This window comes from Canis aureus, chromosome X (assembly GCF_053574225.1).
Source record: "Canis aureus isolate CA01 chromosome X, VMU_Caureus_v.1.0, whole genome shotgun sequence".
In the NCBI taxonomy this organism is placed as follows: Eukaryota; Metazoa; Chordata; class Mammalia; order Carnivora; family Canidae; genus Canis; species Canis aureus.
Window position 1 is genome coordinate 75710716 of NC_135649.1, and position 13660 is coordinate 75724375.

The following is a 13660-nucleotide window of genomic DNA, read 5'->3' on the forward strand; positions in this document are numbered from 1 at the left end:
AAATGTTCTCCTCTTGCATTCCATTTTGTGCTCCTCCCTTTCTCTCTCTCTCTCTGTCTCTCGCTCTCGCTCTGCTCTCGCTCTTGCTCTCTTACCCCCAATCCCCCGCTCCCCCAGCCCAATCTACAGCACCCAAGATCCATTTCTCCCCTAAACCATGTCTCTGCACTTTCTACTTTCTTCAGTGTGGCTTCCTCTCTTCCTTTAGTTGTGGAGTTTCTTCTGTCAGGCTTCAGGTTGATTTCTGGGGTATCTAGAATGATTTGATAGTTATCTAGTTGTGTTTGAGGAAAGAGATGAGCCTAAGGTAATCCTGTTCTGTTGCCATCTTCAACCTCTCCTCCATAGTATTTCCTTATACTGCTTTATTTCTTCCTTGTGACCTCAGTGGTAATAACTCCTCTTCCATTTCTGATTTTAGTATTTGGGTCTTGTTTTTTTGTTTGTTTTGTTTTGTTTTTTGTTGTTGTTAATCTCGCTGATGTCAGTTTTAGTGATCTTTTCAAAAAGCCTACTTATTTTTTTCAATTTAACAATTCATTTATTCGTACTCGTCCTTAATAGTCAGTCTTCATATCCACATTTTTATTTCATCAACAATCATCTCAGACACACCCTCTAACAGGAGTGACTTAAAATATTACGACAGGAAACTATGCCATGCTTATTGTGTTTGAGATGATACATCAGGTGCTCTCTGAACTACAAAGGGTAAAAGGAAACCCTCTCATTACAAACTGACAAAGGTAAAAGGTACAACATTTCTCACAACACATGAACCACATATTCAGAAATAGATCTGAGTTTAATACAAATGACATAATTCCTAGTCAACTACGGCTACTTTTATAACTTCATATAGATAAAGATTTAGGCTACAATGCACTATAATATTCGGTAGACTTCAGGGCCAGTATCCTTAGTACATCACAAAATACATTTTGATATCCCAAAGAAGCAAGACTTGCAAGTAGGCATTTTAAACATAACTAATCTACAGCTACAAAGTTCTACTCTTGATAGCATTTACCTTTTTGGGGAGTCTCCCAGTCTCCAAAGGATAAAGGCAGAGAGTAGAATCAGTATAACAACAACAAAAGGAATCAGTATAACATTTACACAGAAGTCCGTATTGTAAAAGCTATAAAGACTTGCAGCATAGTGGGAAGGGGCCTTCCACTCCTTCACACTGCATACAAGTTCTGTAAATTATGTGGCATATCTCTTGGTCCACTGTCTGGCTATCCTGTCATGTTCTGCTCTGTTGGTCAAATAATGAGTGGCTATGCTTCCAACCAGAGGATCCACAGGGTTGCAATCTGTCAAAAGAGAACAAATCGACAGCAAAATCTTTGAAATAGTCGAAGCAGGACTCCAGTTGTCTTTTAGGATGTCCAGACAGATGACTGCCTGACTGTTGATGTTGCAGTGATAGATTCTGGTGCAGAAAGTAACTTTCGGTGGTTTAAATGGATAATCAGATGAAAAAGTGATATCCAGAAAAAACACACCACCTTCATATACAGAACCTGGTGGACCAAGTATAGTCCATCTCCATTCATAAATGTTATCTCCTTTGCCCAGCACTGCAGTTAGGAGGAAGATCAAGAGATATTTCAGCTAGCTCCTTCTGAATTCTTTTAGCACTAGTGGATAACAGCAGTGGTTTTGCTAGAGAGTTTGGTGTTTTTCTTCTGCTGGGTGGCAGAAGGTTTTCTTTCTTCTTGTTCTTCAGGTTCTGGAGCGGCCGAGTCTCGCTGGTCTGCATCTGAACTACCACTGCCAGTGCTGGGGCTCTCATCATTGGACCTTTGCCTATCACTGGACATCTTGGTGAAGTTATTTCTTGGAAAACTCGGCCGCCTGCCTGGCCCGCTCACACGCCGCTACCAAGCCTACTTAGTTTTTTTAAATTTTTCTTCTCTTTGGTTGATTCTGCTCTAATATTATTACTTTCTGTAGATTTGGGTTAACATTTCCTTTTTTTTTTTTACTTCTGTGACGATAGCTTTGGATTTTTGATTGGAGATGATTCTTTTTAAATATAAGTGGTCACAGCTATCAACTTCTGTCGTAGCACTACTTTTACTGTGTTCCATAAGATTTGGTAGATTTTGTTTTGTTTTGTTTTCTCAATATGTTTTATAAGTCCTATTTTCAATTCTTCAGTCTATCAGTTGTTGAATACTGTATTGTTTACTTTCTACGTATTTGTGAATTTCTCAGTTTTCTGTCTGCTACTGATTCATTCCATTATGGTTTAAAAAAAGGTATTTTGTATTATTTCCATCTTTTTAATTTTGTTCTGTGGCTTAATATGTGGTTTATATTGGAGAATATTGCATATGCACTTGAGTAGATTATGTATTCTGCTTTTCTATATGTTTATTAAGTCCAATTGTTCAATAGTGTTTTTTAAGTCTTCTGCTTCTTTATTGATCTTTTGTTTGGTTGTTCCATCCATTATTCAATGTGATTATTAAAGTCTCCCTTATTGTTGTGTTCTTGTCTTTTTCTCCCTTAAATTCTATCAATGTTTGCTTCATTTGTTTATTGGTTCTGATATTTGGTGCATATACATTTATTATTATATATTTCTGGTAAATTAACTCTTTTATTATATAATGTCCTTCTTTGTATTTTCTGTTGAACTTAAAGTCTGTGTTGTCTGATATTATCAGACCCCTGCTTGCTTGTGGTTCCCATTGGCATAGGATTTTTTTCATCCTTACACTTTCAGTCCGTGTTTCCTCAAATATAAAGTGAATGTTTTGTAGCCAGGATATTTTTAAGTCCCTTTTAAAAATTTTTCTTTTGTTTATTTATTCATGAGAGACACAGAGAGAGAGAGAGAGAGGGAGAGACACAGGCAGAGGGAGAAGCAGACTCCCTGTGGGGAGCCCTATGTGGGACTCGATCCCAGGATCCCAGGGCCATGACCTGAGCCAAAGGCAGACACTCAACCACTGAGGCACCCAGGTGCCCCTTTAAGTCCCTTTTAAAAAAAACAATATTATGCCCATCTGTGTTTTCTATTCAGGAGTTTAATCCACTTACATTTAAAATAATTATTGATGGTGAAATAGTTACTACTGTCATTATCTTAATTGTTTTCTATATACTTGGTATGTTTTCTGGTCCTCATTTCCTCTCTAACTGATTTCCTTTATATTTTGTTACTTTTCTAGTGTTGTTCCTTGACTCTCTTCTCATCTCCTTTTATGTGTATTCTATATACATTTTCTTTGTGGTATGAGAAATATATAAAATATCTGAAAGAACAATATATTTAAAATGAATAGAACTCAATTTCAATCACATGGAAACTGTTCTTTACAGTGCTGCCCCACCGACTTTATGTTATTGATAACACAAACTACATTTTTATATTTTATGTACTCATTACATATATTTTCAGTGCTTTCTATGGTTTTGGTTTTGAAATTATATTCCAGAATTAAACACACCAAAATTGGCATATACAAGATTCTCTATTTATTCATATATTTACTTCATCTGAAAATTTTATATTTTCATATGGCTTCATGTTTTTATCTTGTGTCCTTTTATTTCAATTTGAATTCAACATTTCTCATAAAGCAACTCTAGACTTAATGAATTCCCTCATCATTTGTTTCTCCAGGAAGGCTATAATTTCTTCATTTCTGAAGCACAGGTTTACCTATATCTGTACTCTGGGCTGAAATTTTGTTCTTTCATCTTTTAAATATATGACCTCACTGCCTCTGGCCTGCATGGTTTTTGCTTATAACTTCATAAAAGCTCCTTTGTACATGACACATCACTTTTCTCTTGCTGCTTTCAAGGCTTTCTTTTTTCATTTGACTTTCTACTATTGAAGTGTGTCTCAATATGGGTCTCTTTGGGGCGGAATGGGGGGAGGCTGGGTGGATTAGTTGGTTAAGCATCTGCCATTGGCTCAGATCATGATCCTGGGGTCCTGGGATCTAGCCCCACATCAGGTTCCTTGCTCAGTGGGGAACCTATTTCTCCCTCTCCCATCAGCTCCTGCTCTCTCTTGCTATCTCTGTGACTCTCTCTGTGTCTCAAATACAAAAATTAAATCTTTAAAAAAAACCCAAATGTTTAAAACATTGTTTAGGGATCCCTGGGTGGCTCAGCAGTTTAGCGCCTGCCTTCGGACCAGGGCATGATCCTGGAGTCCTGGGATCAAGTCCCACATCGGGCTCCCTGCATGGAGCCTGCTTCTCCCTCTGCTTGTGTCTCTGCCTCACTCTGTGTGTCTCTCATGAATAAATAAACAACAAAAAAAATTTTGTCCCTCTCTCTCCCTCCTTCCCCCCAGCTCTCTCTTTCATTTGACTGCCTAGCAAAATGTTGTCAATTTGAAAAAATTTTAATTCAAGAAACCGAGTTTTTAAAAATTTCTTCTTTTGCATTTTTTTCTCTATTTTATTTCTATCATAATATAATAGTTTTCCTTCCCTCTGCTTTCTTTATGTTGAGTTTGCTCATTTATTTTAGTTTTTTAGTGTGGATTTGGGGGGTTTGATCTGAGATTTTTATTATTTAATAATCTAGGATATCAGAGGTGTTAAATTTTTCTTAGATCTTTTTTTCTTTCCTTTTCTTATTTTATTTATTTATTTATGTATTTATTTTCTGTATATTTTTATTGGAGTTTTATTTGCCAAAATATAGCCTATCACACAGTGCTCATCCCGTCAAGTGTCCCCCCTCAGTGCCTGGCAACCAGCTACCCCATCCCCCTATCCACCTCCCCTTCCACTACCCTACGTTCCTTTCCCAGAGTTAGATGTCTCTCATGTTCTGTCATCCTCTCTGATATTTCCCACTCATTTTCTCTCCTTTCCCATTTAATCCCTTTCCCTCTTTTTGTATTTCCTGTGTGAATGAAACCATATGTTTGTCCTTCTCCGATTGACTTACTTCACTCAGCATAATACCCGCCAGTTCTATCCACGTTGAAGCAAATGGTGGGTATGCATCACTTCTAATGGCTGAAGAATATTCTATATATATATATATATATATATATATATATATATATATATATACTACATCTTCTTTATCCATTTATCTTTCGATGGACACTGAGGTTCCATCCACAGTTTGGCTATTGTGGACATTGCTGCTATAAACATCAGGGTGCAGGTGTCCCGGCGTTTCACTGCATCTGTATCTTTGGGGTAAATTCCCAGCAGTGCAATTGCTGGGTCCTAGGGTAGTTCTATTTTTAACTCTTTGAGGAACCTCCACACAGTTTTCCAGAGTGGCTGCACCATTTCACATTCCCACCAACAGTGCAAGAGAGTTCCCCTTTCTCCACATCCTCTCCAACATTTGTTGTTTCCTGTCTTGTTAATTTTCCCCATTCTCACTCCTGTGAGGTGATACCTCATTGTGGTTTTAATTTGTATTTCCCTGATGGCAAGTGATGCGAAGCATTTTCTCATGTGCTTGTTGGCTATGTCTACGTCTTCTTTGGTGAAATTTCTGTTCATGTCTTTTGTCCATTTCAGGATTGGATTGTTTCTTTCTTTGCTGTTGAGTTTAATAAGTTCTTTATAGATCTTGGATACTGGCCCTTTATCTTGAAATGTCATTTGCAAATATCTCCTCCCATTCCGTAGGTTGTCTTTTAGTTTTGCTGACTGTTTCTTTTTGCTGCACCGAAGCTTTTAATCCTGAGTAAGTCCCAGTAGTTCATTTTTGCTTCGGTTTCCCTTGTCTTCATAGATGTATCTTGCAAGAGTTTGTGCTGTGGCTAAGTTCAAAACGGGTGCTCCCTGTGTTCTTCTCTAGGATTTTGATGGATTCTTGTCTCACATTTAGATCTTTCATCCATTTTGAGTTTATCTTCATGTCTGTTGTAGGAGATTGGTCTAGTTTCATTCTTCTGCACGTGGCTGTCCAATTTTCCCAGCACCATTTATTGCAGAGTCTGTCCTTCTTCCAGTGAATAGTCTTTCATGCTTTGACAAATATTAGATGACCAGAGTTGAGGGCCCATTTCTGGGTTCTCTATTCTGTTCATTGATCTATGCGTCTGTCTTTGTGCCAGTACCACACTGTCTTGATGATCAGAGCTTTGTATTGCAACCTGAAATCCGGCATTGTGATACCCCCGACTCTGGTTTTCTTTTTCAGTATTCCCCTGGCTATTCGGGGTTTTTTCTGATTCCACAGGAATCTTAAGATGATTTGTTCCAACATGGTATTTCGATAAGGATTTATTTGAATGTGTAAATTGCCCTGGGTAGCATTGACATTTCACATTATTAATTCTTCCAATCCAGGAGCATGGAGTATTTTTCCATCTCTTTGTGTCTTCCTCAATTTCTTTCAGAAGTGTTCTGCAGTCTTTACCTCTTTGGTTAGGTTTATTCCTAGGTATCTTATGCTTTTTCGGTGCAATTGTGAATGGGATTGAGTCCTTAATTTCTCTTTCCTCATTCTCATTGTTAGTGTATAGAAATGCCACTGATTTCTGAGCATTGATTTTGTATCCTGCCACACTGCTGAATTGCTGCATGAGTCCTAGCAATCCTGGAGTGGAGTCTTTTGGGTGTTCTATGTACAGTAACATTTTATCTATGAAGAGTGAGAGTTTGACTTCTTCTTTGTCAATTTGAATGCCTTTCATTTCTTTTTGTTGTCTGATTGCTGGGCTAGGAGTTCTAGTACTATGTTGAATAGCAGTGGTGAGAGTGGACATCCCTGTCTTGTTCCTGAATGTAGGCTCCCAGTGTTTCCCCATTGAGAATGATATTTGCGGTGGGCTTTTCGTAGATGGCTTTTAAGGTGCTGAGGAACATTCCCTCTATCCCTACATTCTGAAAATTTTTAATCAGAAATGGACTGTATTTTGTCAAATGCTTTCTCTGCATCTATTGAGAGGATCATATTATGGTTCTTGTTTTTTATCTTGTTCATATGATCTGTCACGTTGATGGCTGTACGAGTGTTGAACCAGCCTTGCATCCCTGGGATAAATCCCACTTGAATAATGTTCTTAATGTACTGTTGGATCCTATTGGCTAGTATCTTGTTGAGAATTTTTGCATTTGTGTTCATCAGGGATATTGGTCTGTAATTCTTGTTTTTCGTGGGGTCTTTGTCTGGTTTTGGAATTAAGGTGATGCTGACCTCATAAAATGTGTAGGAAGTATTCCACCCCTTTCGATCTTTCGGAACAGCTTTAGTAGGATAGGTATTGTTTCTCTTTACGTGTTTGATAGAATTCCCCTGGGAAGCCATCTGGCCCTGGACTTTTGTGTCTTGGGAGGTTTTTGCTGACTGCTTCAATTTCCTGCCTGCTTATTGGCCTGCTCATGTTTTCTGTTTCTTCCTGTTCCAGTTTTGGTAGTTCGTGGTGTTCCAGAAGTGTGTCCATTTCTTCTAGTTTGAGTTGTTTCGAATTTTGTGAGGGATGCTTGTATGGCGATGTATTTCCCCCTCAGGACTGCTTTCGTTGTATCCCAATGATTTTGAACAGTTGTATCTTCACTCTCCTTAGTTTCCATAAATATTTTTAATCCTTCTCTAATTTCCTGGTTGACCCATTCATCTTTTAGCAGGATGCTCTTTAATCTCCACGTGTTTGATTTTCTTCCAAATCCCTTCTTGTGATTGAGTTCTAGTTTCAAAGCATTGTCGTCAGAAAACATGCAGGGGACAATCCCAATCTTTGGGTATTGGTTGAGACCTGATTTGTGACCCAGTATGTGGTCTATTCTTGAGAAAGTTCCGTGTGTACTTGAGAAGAATGTGTATTTGGTTGCGTCGGGATGCAAAGTTCTGTATATATCTGTGAAATCCCTGTGATCCAGTGTATCACTGAAGGCCGTTGTTTTTCTGGTGATTTTGTGCTCAGAATATCTGTCTGTTGCAGAAATTGCCTTGTTGAAGTCTCCCAGTATTAGTGTATTATTATCTAAGTATGCGTTTGCTATGGTTGTTATTTGATTGATATACTTGGCAGCTCCCACATTACGGGCATAAATATTGATGATTGTTAGGTCCCCTTTTTGGATAGATACTTTAAGTATGATATAGTGTCCCTCTTCATCTCTTACTACAGTCTTTGGGATAAACTTTCATTTACCTGAAATGAGGATTGCTACCCCAGCTTTCTTTTGAGGACCATTTGAATGGTCAATGGTTCTCCAACCTTTCATTTTCAGGCTGGAGTTGTCCTTAGGTCTAAAATGAATCTGTTGTGGATAGCCAATAGATGGGTCTAGCTGTTTTGTCCAGTCTGAAACCCTGCATTTTCGATGGGATCATTTAACCCATTCATGTTCAGAGTGAGTATTGAAAAACATGAATTTAGTGTCACTGTAATAACTATTCAGTCCCTGTTTTTGTAGATTATTTTTTCGTGCTTCCTCTTTCTTTTACAGGGTCCTCCTTAATATTTCTTACAGAGCTGGTTTGGTGGTCACATATTTTTTTCAGTTCCTGCCTATCTTCGAAGCTCTTTATCTCTCCTTCTATTCTGAATGAGATCCTTGCTGCATAGAGTCTTCTTGGCTGCATGTTCTTCTCATTTCGGACCCTGAGTATATCCTGCCAGTGCTTTCTGGCCTGCCAGGACTCTGTGGATAGGTCTGATGTTAATATAATAGTTCTCCCCATATAAGTTAGGGATCTCTTGTCTCTTGCTACCTTAGGATTTTCTCTTTATCTTTGGAATTTGCCAGTTTCACTATTAAATGGTGAGGTGTTGAATGGTTTTTATTGAATTGGGGGGGGGGACTTCTCTATCTCCTGGATCTGAATGCCTATTTCCCATCCCAAGTTAGGAATGTTCTCAGCTATGATTTGTTCAAATATGCTTTCTGGCCCTCTGGCCCTCTCGGCGCCCTCTGCAACCCCAATTAAATGTAGATTTTTCCTTCTGAGGCTGTCATTTATTTCCCTTAAGCTTTCCTCATGGTCTTTTCATTGTTTTCTCTTTTTTCCTCAGCTTTCTTCTTTGCCATGGACTTGTCTTCTATGTTGCTCACCCTTTCTTCTACCTCATTAACCTTCGTCTTTAGGACCCCCAGTTAGGATCTGGTCTCATTTAATTGATTCTTAATTTTGGCCTGATCGGATCTAAATTCTGCAGTCATGAAGTTTCTTGAATCCTTTATGCATTGTTCCAGAGTCACCAGTAGCTTTATATTCATGTTTCTGAATAGCTTTCTGACATCGAATTGTAATCCAAATTCTGTAACTCTGTTGAAAAGAGTACTGGTTCTGATTCTTTCTTTTGAGGTGAGTTCTTCTTTCTCGTCTTTGCTCAGTGTAGAGTGGATATATGAGCGGGCTGAGTCAAGAATATCAACCACTTCCTATGTAAATTTCACGCTAGATGATTCTGCTGAGGTCAGAGACCAGATATTGAAAACAGAAATCAGAATGAAATAAAACCAAAGGATCAATAAAGTGAAAAACAAATTTTAAAACACAGTGGTAAAAAAATAAAAGGCAAAGAATCCCAAAGAGCAAGAGGGAAAAAAAGAAAAAAGAAAAAAAAAGTGGAAGAAAAAAAAAAGAGGGGGTTACTGGGAGATGGTGGTGGTGATGAAGTTGTAGTGGAGGGAAAATGTAGTCAACCTGAGGGATTTTAGAGGGTAATCCTCTTGTTTCTGAGTATATGAAGTTCTCTATGGTAGAAGTTGCTAAGTTCCAAATCCATATAAACCAGAAATACTTGTGGAGGACCCCAACATTGACCACCAAAACATAAAAGAGATAAAAGATGGGCCAGAATGAGAATTAGAAGTCTCACAGAATGAACCAGCATGGTATACCACTTGGTTCTGGGTGAATGCCGGTCATGTTTTAGAAGGTATTGACTTCTGCCATTTTAGAACCAAATGAGTCAGAGAAAACAAAAAATATAAAACAAATATATCTTGTGTATGTCCCAAAATTAAGTTCAATATGTTGAGGGGAATCTAGAAGTGGAAAATATATCTAGGACCTGTAATTATAGAAGTATGGAAGTCAAGAAGGAAGAATCTTAAAAATGAAGAGGTGGTAAAATATTGTAGTTAAGGTGGGAAAAGAGTAAAAAAAATTGGAAATTTCCAGTCTGATATAAAAACGAATTGTACTGGAAAAAGGAAGAAAAAAAATAGAAAGGGTACCCTCTGGTTCCATATACTGTAAATCCCTGAACTTGTCTTGGAATTTTCCAGGGCTGCTTGGTCAAGAACTTCCTCTTCCCCTGTCCTTCCAGCTGGTCTTCTGGGGGAGGGGCCTGCTGTGCTGATTCTCAGGTGTCTGCACCTGGGGGAGCTGCCACGCCCCCTGCAGGTGCTGGGCTCAGTGGGCACTGTTTACCCTGTGAGTCCTCTGTTCCCTGGTGGCCATGTCTCTCCCAGGCACAGGGTGATACCAGGAGGAACAACCATACTGCCAGCGGCCAGGTCTCCACCTCTGGAGTCATCTCCCCCCCCCCCCCGCCAGTAACTACTGTAGTCTCGCAGTCCACACTGGCCTAGGTGCTCCTGGGCCAACATGGGTGCACTGATCTGCACAGCTTGGGTGGCGGCCAGTGGCAGAAGAGTCCTCGCTGTCCTGTGCCCTCCCCGCTTCCGCCTGTCCTGCGGGGAACTCAGGATCCTGGGCTGTGTCTGCTCGGCTCCCTGGGACCCGGACCCTGTGCTGCTGGAATCGCGCTCCCTGGATGCGCAGCTCTGGAAGGCAGCAGGGTGCAGACGCCTCTACCCAGAGCCACTGCAAGACTGATCAACTTCTCCCGGATGCCCCGCCAGGTGCATGCCCCAGCCCTTTACTTAGATTGGCCCACAGACTGGGGTGCACTTTACTCTGGGGCACACTTCCTCTATTAGTTACTAGGAAACTGGAGGCTCCACTGTCCCTCCTGCGATTCTGCTCGATTTCCCTGCTAAGCGCCTTTCGGTCTGTGAAGAATCCCGTGCCCATCTTTTAAAGCTCCTGCTTCTCTTCTGCATGTGGATGTCCAATTTTCCCAGCACCATTTATTGAAGAAACTGTCTTTTTTCCAGTGGATAGTCTTTCCTCCTTTGTCGAATATTAGTTGACCATAAAGTTGAGGGTCCACTTCTGGATTCACTATTCTGTTGCATTGATCTATGTGTCTTGTTTTTGTGCCAGTACCACACTGTCTTGATGACCACAGCTTTGTAGTACAACCTGAAATCTGGCATTGTGATGCCCACAGCTATGGTTTTCTTTGTTAATATTCCCCTGGCTATTCGGGGTCTTTTCTGATTCCACACAAATCTTAAGATAATTTGGTCCAACTCTCTGAAGAAAGTCCATGGGATTTTGATAGGGATTGCATTAAATGTGCAAATTGCCCTGGGTAACATTGACATTTTCACAATATTAATTCTTCCAATCCATGAGCATGGAATATTTTTCCATCTCTTACACCATACACAAAGATAAACTCAAAATGGATGAAAGATCTAAATGTGAGACAAGATTCCATCTAGAATTCTAGAGGAGAGCACAGGCAACACCCTTTTTGAACTTGGCCACAGCAACTTCTTGCAAGATACATCCATGAAGGCAAGAGAAACAATAGCAAAAATGAACTATTGGGACTTCATCAAGATAAGAAGCTTTTGCACAGCAAAAGGAAGAGTCAACAAAACTCAAAGACAACCTACAGAATGGGAGGAGATATTTTCAAATGACATATCACATAAAGGACTAGATTCCAAGATCTATAAGGAACTTATTAAACTCAACAGCAAAGAAACAAACAATCCAATCCTGAAATGGGCAAAAGACATGAACAGAAATCTCACAGAGGAAGACATATGCATGGCCAACAAGCACATGAGAAAATGTTCCGCATCCCTGGCCATCAGGGAAATACAAACCAAACCACAATGAGATACCACCTCACACCAGTGAGAATGGGGAAAATTAACAAGGCAGGAAACCACAAATGTTGGAGAGGATGTGGAGAAAGGGGAACCCTCTTGCACTGTTGGTGGGAATGTGAACTGGTGCAGCCACTCTGGAAAACTGTGTGGAGGTTCTTCAAACAGTTAAAAATAGATCTGCCCTACAACCCAGCAATTGCACTGCTGGGGATTTACCCCAAATATACAGATGCATTGAATTGCCGGGACACCTTCACCCTGATGTTTAATAGCAGCAATGTCCACAACAGCCAAACTGTGGAAGGAGCCTCGGTGTCCATGGAAACATGAATGGATAAAGAAGATGTGGTATATGTATACAATGGAATATTACTCAGCCATTAGAAACGAGAAATACCCACCATTTGCTTCGACGTGGATGGAACTGGAGGGTATTATGCTTAGTGAAATAGGTCTATTGGAGAGGAACAAACTTTATATGGTCTCATTCATTTGGGGAATATAAAAAATAGTGAAAGGGAATAAAGGGGGAAAGGAGAAAAAATGAGTGGGAAATATCAGAAAGGGAGACAGACCATGAGAGACTCCTAACTCTGGGAAACGAACAAGGGGTGGTGGAAAGGGAGGAGGGTGGGGGTGACTGGGTGGCAGGCACTGAGGGGGCACTTGATGGGAGGAGCCCTGGGTTTTATGCCGTATGTTGGCAAATTGATATCCAATTCAAAAAAATATGTAAAAAAAAAAAAAAATAAAGACCTCTGTCCTTGGAAAAAAGTAAATAAGTAAAGTTCCTGCTTCTCCAGGACTGGCCTTTCCTGTCCCGGAGGCTTTCACTACCAGGCTTTTGCCTGGGTCCTCGTGGGGCCCCTCCGCCACTTGATTCTTTTTTATTTTAGTTTTTCTGCCTTCCTACCTTGTTAGAAGTGAAAACCCTTCTCTCTGTAGCATTCTGGTTCTTCTCTCTTTAAATCTCAGGTCGAATTTGTACGTTTTCAGGATGGTTTGAAAATAATATAGGTAATTTGGTGGGGCCAAGTGAATTGAGGACCCTGACTCCTCCGTCATGTTCTTAGCTCCAATTTTTTCTTAGTTCTGCTTTTTGTGCATTTTGTAAGTTTTAGTTTGTTGCATTTTTTTTCACCTCAAAATATTTTGTAGATATCCCTGTGATTTCTTCTTAATCCCACTGGTCCATGAAATGTGTTTTTTGAGGCACCTGGAGTGCATAGTCAGTTAAATGTCAGACTTCTTGGTTTTGGCTCCGGTCCTATTCTCAGGGTCCTGAATTGAGCCCTGTGTCGGGCTCTGCACTCAGCACAGACTCTGCTTAAGTTTCCCTCTCCCTCTCCCTTTGCTCCTCCCCCCCATGTTCACGTGCCTGTGCTTTATCTCAAATAAATAAATAAATCTTTTTAAAAATGTTTAAAAGATCTCACTCTAAGTACATGGAATGTAATTCCATGCACATTCTATGATTTCAAGAATTTTAAATTTATTGGTAATTGTTTTGTGTCCTAATGTGTATCCTGTCCTTCAGAGTGTTTTATGGGCCCTGGTGAAATATGTCTATTTCAACCTTTTGCTGTTTTGGTTTTGGCTTCATCTGTTCTGGAGCTCTGTGGCTAAGTGCTTATATGTTTATAATTATATTTTTTGAGGGATTGCCCTTTTTATTATTATATAATTACTTTTTTCCTCTTTTATAGCCTATTTTCTATTTGCATCTGTATACTAGCCCAGCTCTCTTTAGTTTACTGTTAGCATGGAATATTTTCCAT

General features: G+C 39.8%; 1 long non-coding RNA gene and 1 pseudogene across 1 annotated transcript in view; both read right to left on the bottom strand.

The window, feature by feature from the left end:
• The window catches only part of LOC144307947 (uncharacterized), a 47521-nt gene that overhangs the window by 14365 nt on the left and 19496 nt on the right, over positions 1-13660 (bottom strand). The window lies entirely within an intron of this gene.
• LOC144307668 (ubiquitin-conjugating enzyme E2 E3 pseudogene) lies at positions 557-2208 on the bottom strand (annotated as a pseudogene).